Consider the following 12,993-nt stretch of genomic DNA (forward strand, 5'->3'; position numbering starts at 1 on the left):
ACCTTAGCCAAAATCACTTTCTCTAAAATCTTAACTACAGAATCAATCAGTGATATTGGTCTGTAGCAACGTGGGTCACCTCTACGGCCTTTTTTAAATATCGGGATGATTATAGACCTAGACCAAGACACAGCCACTACAGCATTAAACACATTCGCCAGAATCTTTGCCCACAGTTTAGGGTTACATTTATACAAATCTGAAGGAGCACAGTCTGGCCAAGGAGCTTTATTAGAGGAGGTCTCTTTAATAGCTATTTCAATATCCTTCCCTAAGAAAACTAAACCTGAAGAATCTCCATATGTTTCTAAGGGCGGAAGAGACTCTGAGCCCTCACATAATCCATATATGGTCTCAAAATGGTCTAACCATTGAGTTTCTGTGATATTAGTTTCCATACTGTCATTCTCCATACCCGAGAAAAAAGGCGCATTAATGATGGCCCAAAACCTAGAGCTATCCTTGATAACCTCAACGGACATAAGTGCATTCCATGCCTCTTTTTTTATCTCATTTTGTCTGGAGGATACAGCTAACTTATAACACTTCCTCGCTTGGGCTATATGCTCCCTGTCTCTAGGTGTTTTCTTGAGGGCGTGCATTAATTTGTGATGGGCCTTAGAACAGTTAACATCAAACAACCTTTCCCCATTATTCCATTTGGGTTTAGAAGTAACAGTCAGATCCATAGCTACTTGCCTGCAAATGCCCTCAAAGGCTTTAATTACCTTAGTCCCTGGGGTGCTAGGGTCCTTACACATATCAAATTTAAACTTGGCCTTCTCACACAAATCACTATGAAAAGATTCAGGAATAACTTTTGACCACTTGAGGCTCCTCCCCTGATCCCTTGATAATAAGCTCTTAGCTCCTGTAAACCTTCCTGGTAAGCCCAAGAGGCCCACGTCCTTATTTAACTCCAGAATTACTGGATTATGGTCACTGAACGGGGAGAACTGAGCATTATAAAAGGCAACATTAGCTAGTAATGTAGGGGACACAAATATTTAGTCAATAATAGTGTCCCTTTCTCAAGCTTTAAATGTTGGACACCCTTTACTGGACTCATTACAAGAGGGTTAAAACAAGTCAGCACCTGCCATAAGGTCTTCCATAACCTGCCCCTGTTGCGTATGCTCAAAATGGGGTAAGACAGAATATTCAGAACCCAAATGGTTAACAACGTGACACTTCAAGTTACACAAATGAATATTAAAATTGCCCATAAGAATAATATGATAAAAAAAGTACACATACTGCTCGATGTATTGACTAATTATTACTGAAGCACTTTCCTCCATTTCAATTAAGTCCTTCGGATCGAATGGTAATATGGCTACCAGACACAGACAGAGCGGCTGCCCATCTTTTCTCCAGTCCTATTGTTCGGTCCAAGACAAAACTCTAACATTTACCCTGACTTTGCCGTGCTCTACCCTTATCACTAAGGGGTCTTACTCGACTTCTCCATTCAGCTGCACATTCTCTCATGGCTCCTACAGTCAAAATTATTAGACCACCAATGACACTGTACATTAATTCTACAGTCTTAACCAATTCCATTGCTACGCCCCACCATGATTTAATCAGCCACCTCAAGGCTCACTAAATAGCACTTGCTCACAATCTTTGTCCTGATGAAGATCTGAATTCTTTGAGATCGAAACGCCGTTGACCTTCCTTACGCTTAAAACTCCTATCATTCCTGAAAATTTTACCAAGGAATTTTGCGTATGTTGTCAATGCAATGCTTGTTTTTAAATATTTTCTTCATCAACCACATCACGTTCCTTTTCCCTTTTGTGTGAGCACTGGATCTATAAACTGTGTGTTATGAAAAAATTAATATTGTTAAATGAATGAAACCGCCTTTCAACATTCACTTGTGTCCCTTCCCACATTATTCAGGTAGAGTGTTTTTTTGTCAGAGGTTAATTGATTAGTATTTTCTTTAGATAATAGATCTTGTTATGGACCTATTTGCCTTATACCTATCATTCGTTTTGTGAAAATCCTTGAGAGGCAGACATCTGTTTTGTGCTCCCTGTCTGTTGTGGTGCAGGATGCGTTTAGGAACACATGCATGCCTGTTAATAATTCCTCCACCTCTTTCTGTGTATCCTCAACATCTGAGTACCATCCATCAGGCTCATCCACAAAAAGGAAGGCTGAGCAGACCCAGGAGACAATGCCATCACCTCTAACCCTGCAACGGTGGAGCCAACAGTCCACGGAGCGGTTGTTCATCAGGGCTAGTGGGAGAGGATTCCCTCAAAAATCACTACCAAGAGGAGCAAGTGTTGTCCTCTGTAAAACATTAACATTAACTCTTAGGACAATTCTTCCAACACATTTGCCTTCTGAGGGAAATATGTATTTTGGACATGTACTTTAAATACTTCTGTCTGCACCCCTATAATTTCATAACAAAATCACAGGTGCACCACACAACATAACTTACTCAAAGAGTACAGTTATATAGTCCATATCCAGTAAAGATGTTCTTTAATTTTTTCTTTTATTCCATTTTCATTTCCAGTTGGTAAAACCTAGAGTCAAATTTTATGAATCAACACACAGTACAGCCGACGCGTTTCGTCCTAGTGCGGGACTTCTTCGGGGCTGTTAGATGAAATGAAAAGTAGTTTTGTAAAGCGCAAACTGCCACTCATGAAGGAGTCTCCTGGTGCTATAAGCAACAACAGGTCAGATGAATGACATAAACCTAAATTAGCTTTAGGCAGCAAGCCTGTGATAATCCAAATATCCACATCTTTAACAGTTTTCTAAATGAAATGATATAACCTAATACATATACATATAAAAACAACACTTACAACAGATATAAAACATACTATACATAGATAAGAGTGGGCTAGCTTATCCAGCCCAAAGATGCACACACTAAATTTGCAAACATACACATTGTAGACAACAAAAGACAGACAGACTTTCTATTAAAATGTGAATTTACCTATTCACATTTAGTGAGCAATAGATGAAAACGTAATATTAGATAACCCATTGTGAGGGCCCAGAGTCACAGCTGGGACAGAATTTTTCAGAATTAGCCACATTTTTACCTATCTCAAATTTAATCATATTCTTCACACTTAACTACGTGAGACGGAAATACTGTAATCAATTCATAGTGATTGCACAACAACAAGGAAGAAGTTACCCAAAGGGGCTACGAAGCATGAAAGAGCGGAACATTGAAGAATTCTTAAAGAGCAATATCATAGAAAACACCCAATATGTGCGACTTCCTACATGATATAGGGGAACACAGTATGAGAAACAGAAGAGTCACAGCATGATCAATAAGATGGTCAATCCCCCATGCTCCACCGATCGACAGAATGGGCAAAAACAATGAGTACCCACCACTAGATGTTAGTAGAGTCAGACACATCCATAAGCTGAAAAGTCATAGGTTCCTTACTAATGTACTGTTTCCCGTCTGGGGTTTTCTACAGTATGGATAGAGAAAATCAATATAAGTTGCGATATAACAGCAGATTACAATAAGGTCTACATGTCAGCTAGACACATCTCATTTTCACATAGACTTACATTATATCCAAAGGTGGATCCCCCAATAAGGATGTCCAGCACCGTCATGTTATATTACGATGGGGCCCCCAATAGATATTGCATGTAGCAAAGATCCTTTTTAGAGAGAGACAATTTATTCTGAAAGTGAATCCAGCACAGATGGATCAGTTTCAAAAGGATTCACTATTATTCCGCACCTTCAATATCGGAGATATCACTCTGATCAAGTGATTAATACAACAATGATGTCAATTGCTAAGGTATACGAATTTGCCTCAAGAATAAATGATTTTGGCAGTCACTGTTTCATTACACAGACCGAATGTGCGGGCAGCAGTCCTCCAGCAGTTAGTCGTGTGTAATGAAACAGTGAATACTACATGCAATATCTATTGTCCTGAAGATGGTCTGAGGGATTTATACCACAGATGACCGAAACGTCGACTGTACCATCCATCCTCAATAATTAATGTATTTTAAGTGATTGTTTTGCATATCAGGAAATACGTTACTTTTTTGACCTATTGGGAATGGATATTTTTATTCATGAGTTATAGGTTAACTTGCAAAATACCTTGTTCATGTTTTGCACTGAAACAATTTCTGTCCTAATTGTACCCTTATTTATGTGATTTATATATGAAAATACATCTAGATATTTACTACAAGATATTTCCGTGTTTGTACTGTTGTTTTTGTTTCTTTGTGCGTTATTTGCATAAGTAATATATTTAACTGCTTGGCACCTTTGACTTGATACTATTTGAATCGCCCAAGCCTCCAAGGGTATATTGGGTTCTCCCAGCTCCAAGTCCTACCATATGCCACATTGAATCAGACGTCTTCTGGTGCTGTTGGCTTTCTCAGAGATGGTAACAACAGCAGCCTATTAAGATAAGCTGAGTTTCATGTAAAACATTAAATATGATCATAATGTAAGACAAAGATTTTTTATATTGCCACGTTGACATACCAGTATTAGGCCATTTTCACATACAGTCACACAGAACACTTACCAACAAGTGAGGCCCTCACATTTTCAAGTTGTCCTATTTGCTGCTGTATGCTGCTATTGTGTAGCAGAAAAGAATCATGGGTGAATCCAGGGGAGTGTGCAAAGACACTTATAATATATAGATCAGGAATCCAAATAACTTGCACATTTAAAGAATGAAAACCTTTCCTGTTGTTCTACACGTGTTCTCTGTTGTGTGGTGGGAACAAGGCAATGTGTGTTCCATCAATGACACCATTATCATGTGAAATACCAACTGAAGCATAAGGTTGTCCAATCATATTGTTCAATATGTCTGCAGCGCTTAGGAATTGAATGAAGGTGCTCCTATGGTTCATCGTCACTGTCATGAATTCCTATCACTAAAAGTCACTTGGGACATGCCATTGCGGTCTCCTACTGCCCACTGGAAAGATCCAGTGGCAGCAACATGGAGAACCACCTTTATTTTCACCAATGGTGTGAAAGTGGTAGGATTCTAATTTAGAGGCAGAGGTTGTGGGTCAAGGCCACAGCAGTAATCTAATATTGTTTGCCAGTTTAACCTATATTTTTTTATGACATAACATTCTTACATGGTGGCAAGTGTACAAACAAGTTGACATACTCTAGGTTGCTGTCTACTTCCTCTTGCAAGTATGTTCTGTGGAGGTTGGAGGACGTCTCTAAAGAACAACATTTAAAGTGATAAGTATACAAGTACAATAAATGAAATAAGTACATTTTTAAAACATCATGATGAAGTTCTTAATGTCTGATCTCACATTACTACACATACTTAATTGTAAAGTTATTCACCTCCATGTGTTATGCCCTTAATAAAAAATTGTTTATTTGCAAAAATGTGTAATGTGTACTCCAGTATTAAGAAATTTAAAATGTATTTAAAGTATTACTTCCAGAAGCCAGTATCTTACTTCTCTATGCAAAAGGATATACGGGATGAAGAAGAATACCTTATACACCATGTATTACTTCATTCATATTTGTAATCCGTCAGTGGAGGTTTAAAATGTACTGCATACAATATCGGTATACTGTTCACAGGTATTGCATATAGCAACTTTTGACATTATAATTTCAACATTTACGATGTTAACAGCGCTTTTCACCACACAAACCGCCCTTTTAGGTTTTGCTAGTGATATTGCTATTAAGGTACAAATGGTCCCTCTGCAAATGACAACTGCCTGACTTCTCCATCATGACAGATTGCACATCTAGTAGATGTAACATCTGTCAACAGAGTGCACATCCATAGGTGAATATGGCTCGATAGAATTGTACTATCCAATTGTTTTTACTACTTCCATCCATATATGTATACGTAGCAGCGACCTTCGCATTCTGTAATGGAATGGGTTTTCACTTGCTGCCTAGCTTTGGTTGTGTCCAGGCCCACTTACATTTTGCTGCTCCACTTAAAATGCTATATTTTTATTAAAAGCCACAGGAGAGACCCATAACCTCAGTTGAGACCTCTGTGGGTTCAGTATAACACAATAAAGTGTCAATGGGAGTCAATGAGGGAATGCAATTTGGAAAGTGAATTAATTACACAAAACTTGTAGTCCTAATTTTCTGCTTCAACATAATTATATTAACAAAGAAAGAGATCATGGGTTATGAAGCAGCATTGACCATGCTTTTTCAGTTGTGCACGAGGTCCAAGCTGAACTCATTGGCCTCGTGAAAAAGTGTTTAAACGGCGCAACTGAAACATGTGGAAAATGTAAACCAAAATTTGTGGGGGGAAAGATTTTAAAAGAATAAAATACATGAACATTTAATTTATAACGCGATTCATGGCATAACTAGCAATCACAATTAGGCTCAACAATGTTTACAGCATTTCGGCCTTCATGAATTGAAGTCATCATCAGTAAAGGTAAATCAAGTAAGGTGATTGCCTAATGGGGAGTTACCCCTTTCATCAAATAGAATTCGATCACTTCAGGTAAATATGTGGTACGTGTTTAAGGTACTTGAAGGGAATCCAAGGGACCTGGGAAGGAGGAAAAAAGAGAAATAGGACCATGTTTGCCACCATTAGCATAACTTAGAAGAAGCAGCTGCCTATAAAATGTGACCAATACATTCACGTGGAAGAAACCGAATGGTAGTAGCTGAACCAGCCCAGCTGGTCACCAGGGAGGAGGGAGGGGGCCCACAAGCTTTACTTCAAGGTACGAGTGATATTGAAACAAGGATGTAGTTGCTCAAAGGGCTGTAGGAGACACAATGAAATAACCTGGTCAAATTATGGCATGAGTAAGACTCAAATAATCCAGGACGGGGGCTACACCATTGGTGAATATGGCGTAAAGGAGATGCACGTCCGTATTTGGCAGATATGAAAATAAAAATAATTAATTAGGGTCTCAAAAGACCATGATTGAATCTGGAAGGGATAATGAAATGTGATCATTAAGGGAGCACGTGCTATTAATTAAAGGCAGCCCCGCCCGAGGATTCTATGGAAGGTAGGAATGGATTTGGGGGTGGGGCAGGGCCAGCGAACCCCCAAATACTGTGGGAAATTTACATTATAAACCTTATGGTGGTGCCTGCGCAGGCACCGCCCCCATTGTAGGGATTATGGTTTGGCCGCTGCCCCTGTGGGCTCCTTGAGTTTTCCGGAGGCAGCAGTCTGTCCCTCCAATCGCTGCAGACTTGCCGACCGCATCATATGCAGCAGTTGGACCACCACCCTGAATGTCAGTGGTACCGCCACAGATGGCCTGTCAGTGGCAGTCCCACCGACATCATAATAAGGTCCCATGTGTGTGACTAGGGTGAGTCAAAAGTAACAACAGCTCAGTTTGGTCACTCAGAGCTCACAGCCTAGTGCTTCTTACTCATAGCGTATCCTAAATTAATCAGGAGCTACACATCTGAACAAGTGCGAGTTCAGTTGAATTGTTGGATTGGCAACCACTAGACCGCATGGACAGCCGGAAGCGGTAGTGTGCAATGTGCCCCTGGGGCACTAGGGGGTGAAGGATACTGCAGGGAGCCAAGCCGGCCCAGACAAGGCTTACAATCTCACAGTTAATGTTTACCACAAAGGTGTAGTAAGTGAAAGGCATATATATTACCTACTAGTGGTCATCAGTGGTAGTTGTAGTGAGGAGCTGGTTTCTATTGAAAGAAAAAAATATCATGTGCCAATAACTTTAGTTTCGTTACATGTTTCCTCACAAAATTTTCAAAACTAGTTTGACGCTATCTTCATTTGCTTTCTTGAAAGTTTCAGGGGGATCATTCAACTGGGGTCAAGCAAAAGGGGGGTCTGGAAAGTGTTCTTTTTGTAAATTGCTGTAAATCTATTCAGTAGTTGTGGAGTTATTTAAAGTTTTTTTCAATTATATATATATATAGGGGCGCAGTGAATTTGTGACCCCTCCTGATCGCATCCTGAAATCTGATTGGCTGCCAATACTTCAAACCAGGAAATGTTGGCAGCCATCTTGGGACTCGGCTAGAGCTGAGTTCCTGAAAAATCAAAAAAAATAAAAGGGGGCAGGGTAGAATTTCCCTGACCCCCTAGTCCTCCTGGGGGTATCCAACAGGGACACCGCAGGGCCAAAAAAAGCATTTTATTAAAAAAAAACATTTCGGCGGGGTCCACAGATTACCCCCCCCCACAAAAAATGAAGAACAGGCTCCCACATTTTGTTACTAATTGGTTCCTGGGGGGGACAGGGAGGGGGTGCATGGCCCATCTCCTCTGGCTGATTAATGACCACCACCTCCCCGGGGCTTCTTTATGAATGAAAGTGGGGGAGGCCTGGACAGCCTCCCCGCTCCCGGGGAACACCACTGCCCTGGGGCTTATTTATTTGTTAATTGGGGGCCCTATTGGACCTCCCAGCCAGAGGAACCACCACCTCCCTAATCTCTGCTTTAAACCAATGCAGGAGGGGCACACAGACCTGGGATGATGTGGTGAGTAAAATAACGATGGATAAAACCCAGATCTGTAACTGGGGGTGAATCTTTGACAATGTTCCTCATTCTGTCTATTATCTTTTTGTGTTGCATTTTTACCCTAAGTGGGAATGGTACGTAACCATCCTTGCACTACGTGAAACAGATTATAGTGTGAATATAATGTGTTGCTATTACTAGCATTTGGTGTGCTGATACATTGGTGGTATGCACAGTAGCTCATGCCTTTAACTTAGGAAATGTATTATTTTGGTTATATGCTATAAATATCAGGTAGGTATAGACTCCTAATTCTGGATTCACTTATCAGCATCCTCCAGAACAAGTGAAGGAGATATTGGCCATGAAGGTGGGAAAGCAAATGTCAGCTGGGAATCGGTACAGTGTAACACTGAAACAGAGGGTCTCAACGGCACAGAGTGATGGGGCAGGAGAGGAGGACTCAAGTTTGAGAGACACCGAGGCCGTCTCATCAAAACAGAGTATCCTTTGCCTCAGGCACCTCAGCTCTTTCTCCTGTCCGTCCAGCAATGATAACTGAGGAGGCTTTGAATGTGTGCGGTGTAAGAAATCTGTTCACAAGACTGCAGTGTGATGTGCCCCCAGGTAGCAAAGTCAACGATTAACCCAGTTACTGGTCTTCCAGGAAGGCTTACACAGTGGAGTGTGAGATGTGCAAAAAGGCATGACACCTCTCAGACCCCCGTCAGACATCACTGTCTCCCACCAACCAAAACCTGCCCATTCCTCTCAAGATTCTTCTTCTTCCTTAATTCTACAACTGTAACCCCACAAACCACCTCTATCCCAACATCCCTTACATCAGACACTGGCTACACACCACACCTGCAACTACACACTCAGACAAACACACAGGCCCACACACAGTCAATCATAATAAGAAAAAGAAACATACACACAACCATACATAGAGACACTCATAGAGTGCACACACCCTCTAAAACAAACAGACAAATCCACAACACACAAACACTCTGATATATCCACCAATAATTTCTATTAGTCTGATGCTCTCAACCACCATCCACCACCCCCACACCCTCAACTACCACCAAACCCTCAACCATCACCACACCCTCAACCACCACCACACCCTTAATCACCACCACAAACTCAACCTGCACCACATTGTCTGCCACCACCACAACCTCAGCCACCACAATATGCTCTGCCACCAGCCAAAAACACAACATGACATAAACAGACACACGAAAGAAGCACACACCCTCAGTCAAACATCAAAACATACCACACTACAGAAATACACACCCAAACCCAGTTCATCTACAAAAACATCACATTCATCCAGATCCAAAGCTTCACCCACATTACAGCACACACCCAAATCACAAACTAAAATGACAACTACACATCATTCTACTACTTCAAATACACACTCAGCCTCACAACACACACCCACACCCACCAGTACAACAACAGCTTCTAAACCGTTTACTTACCAAACACCTGCTACACCAAGCCAATCCACCCTTTTTCCGCCCTTTAAAATTACATCACTCCTCCCAAACCCCTCAAGAAGTGACCCACCCCTTATCCTGAATAGAGTTGAGGTACCTGAATTCCATATTTCATGGAGTGACATTTGCCCTTTGTGAGGAGGTCATATGAGATAACATGGACGTAGGAGGCAAGATGAAAATATGTCATATTGAGAAGCGCAGATGTGACCTATGTATTGTTTTTATTAATTATTTATGTTTAATTATTCTTATCATTTCAATTGTTAAACTAGAGAGAATTATCTCAAAATGTAATACAATTTTTCTTTGTACACGGACATCTTGTTGAGAATTTTTTTTTTTTAAAGATTTATTTTTGATGCAATTCTTCATCTATTTCGAAGTATAAGAGCACCTTTGGTCATCTGCTCTGACTATTATATTCCCATGCAGTTTAAGCTGCATTATTTTATGACGCATCCAACCTTCCTTGTTTTTGGGGTCATGTCTGTTCAGATAGCAATTGTTTAGTGGTTGTGGGCACTGTTTACTTACTCTAACAACAAGCAATATCCTAGTCAAGCTACAACATATTAGTATATAATTGGTTTATTGTTAAACCAATAGTTAATATGTACATCACATTTTTTATATTTAACTGCACATGTCCTGTAATGGCATGCCATGTACATTTTATTTACTACTACTTCAGTAGTTATATTTACAAGTGCCGCAAGGACGCAAGTATCATCATATGCAAATTTCATGCCTACATTATTTCACAGTTTCCTGGATATGTATGTGTCAATGTGATGTGGCAAATAGGTTTAAGGCAAATGAGTGTAGGCAATTTTTATAATTAGATTGAATAGGTAAAGGAACAATGGCATTTAAATGTGAAAGGCAAGTTCAAATAACTGGAGATGTGAAGGGGAGATGTTTATGTGCTTGCCTTCAGAGTGTGAAGTAGAACTAATTAAATAGAGCACTATAGCAAGTGTATAATGATTAATTACATATATATGTTCATTTTTCAAATATATTTGGGACTAGATAGTGGATTTTCATAATACAAAATGAGGACTTTATTACAAACATTTTCAGGTGTTTGAGCTGCTTTCCTTAACAATGATTCCTTTACTAGCAATTCAAAGCTGTCATCAACATGTGATATTTTGTATGCACTTCCATCATGATAACTTAGATTGACACCACAAACACAATTGGGATGAACCTGTTTATGTACAAAATGTGTATGACCATATGTTAACTTTATTTACTTCACATTAAGGTTCAGCACAACACTTTAACTAGTTTGGTGGGTATGAGAATGAAACATTATATTTGGAATGTCAAAGTTGAAATGTGTCATACATTAAATATAGTACCTAACATAAGGGTACAGCCACAATAAATCCTACTTTAATATGATAAAATACATTTAAGTGCACCTACCTCCTACTACAGAGGTGACGTGACAGGTCGTCATCCTTATCAAATAGCAGGTCTGTGGCACATTGCCACATCTGGTTCAATGTGAGAAGTTGAGTAAAACAGTATGGTAAAGGTAGCCTTCCCCTTTTTATCGATTTTAGTACACCAGCTCAGGTGTGGAGGTTTAGCTTCCATGGTGACATCGACAAAAATCGCGATGAGCGGCTTTTCTGTTCTAACTCTTTCGACCATGAGTCTGCATTCAATTGTGATGACGGGGCACAATGGAATATCATCTGTCAAACGGCTAACATATCATTCAGGTGGGAGGACAGTTCTGATGGTTGATAGACCGTTAATTTGCAGTGGTCCAGAGGTATAAAGATTGTTGGTGTGAGCGCAATGTTTGACAGATTGTGGGTGTGTATGGAATGCAGCACTGATATGGTCTTGAAACTGTGCCTGCAGAGTAATGGGACTCGATTCCACTATCACAACTCTACCTGAAATGTCTTCTTGAGCTTAATTAACAGCAATGGTGAAGAATGAATCAGATGGTTTGTCCTCAATGTTCAACATCCTCTGATAAGAGCCCCATATTCTGCCAATGACACATTCACTTCCTCCTCTTCCTTTTCCAGTTCTGCCATTGCTGTAAACGTTGAGGAAGTGGTGCCAATAATACTGACACTGATATTGTCACAATAGTATTTTTTGTGGGGCTAGATGACACAACAGCTACAGCATGGTGGCCTATGCACTCATCACAGTAATGATGGTGGATGTTGTGGATGTGTTGACTGAGACACACACGCTGAATGTGTATTTCCTATCATAGGTTGTTGTATAGAGTCTGATGGTGCTCACGGAATATGAAGGTTTGGGTTTGAAGAATAATTTTGGCCTACTATTGCCAGGACCTAAAGAATGACATTTAGAATTAGCTCAAAAAATAATTAATTTGCACATAATCGTCCTATTAAAATCCTGAGTAACCCACTAGCACACTTTTAGTTCCATGAAACAAAAGAGCAATTCTAACCTATTCTTATCATACAAAATGCATAGGTTGTGTGTGTATAAATATGACACTTACCTGGCTTCTCTACATCTTTAGCTTCTGCTCTTCTTTAAATGCCATTAGTGCTGATTACGTTTAATATTGCCTGGCCTTGTTCCTTTCCATGGTGCAAGCTTTATTTCTGTGGGTTGCCAGGATCTCACATCTGCGCTAAGGGAGAAAATCCTGAACATGACCCATCAAATCTTGAAAATGTATTTTGCTATTTTACTACAGTCCTTGATATTGATTTTAGCAGTAATGTGTTTTCAGACGATGTTGCATTTGTACTAGTTTTCTGCAGCAAGTGTCTCATCAGTAGGGTGTCTTCATTTACGTCACACGCACTGACTTTTTATTTTCGTTCGCCACCCCAGGGCTAATTGTTTCAAAGTGGGGAGTACACATCGGCTACCGCCACCTCCTCTGGGCTACATTCAAATAGGATGCATAGGGGCCATGTTCCTCCTGCTGCCCCGGGTCCATCAACTCCC

This window comes from Lissotriton helveticus, chromosome 4_1 (assembly GCF_964261635.1).
Source record: "Lissotriton helveticus chromosome 4_1, aLisHel1.1, whole genome shotgun sequence".
NCBI classification, from domain to species: Eukaryota; Metazoa; Chordata; class Amphibia; order Caudata; family Salamandridae; genus Lissotriton; species Lissotriton helveticus.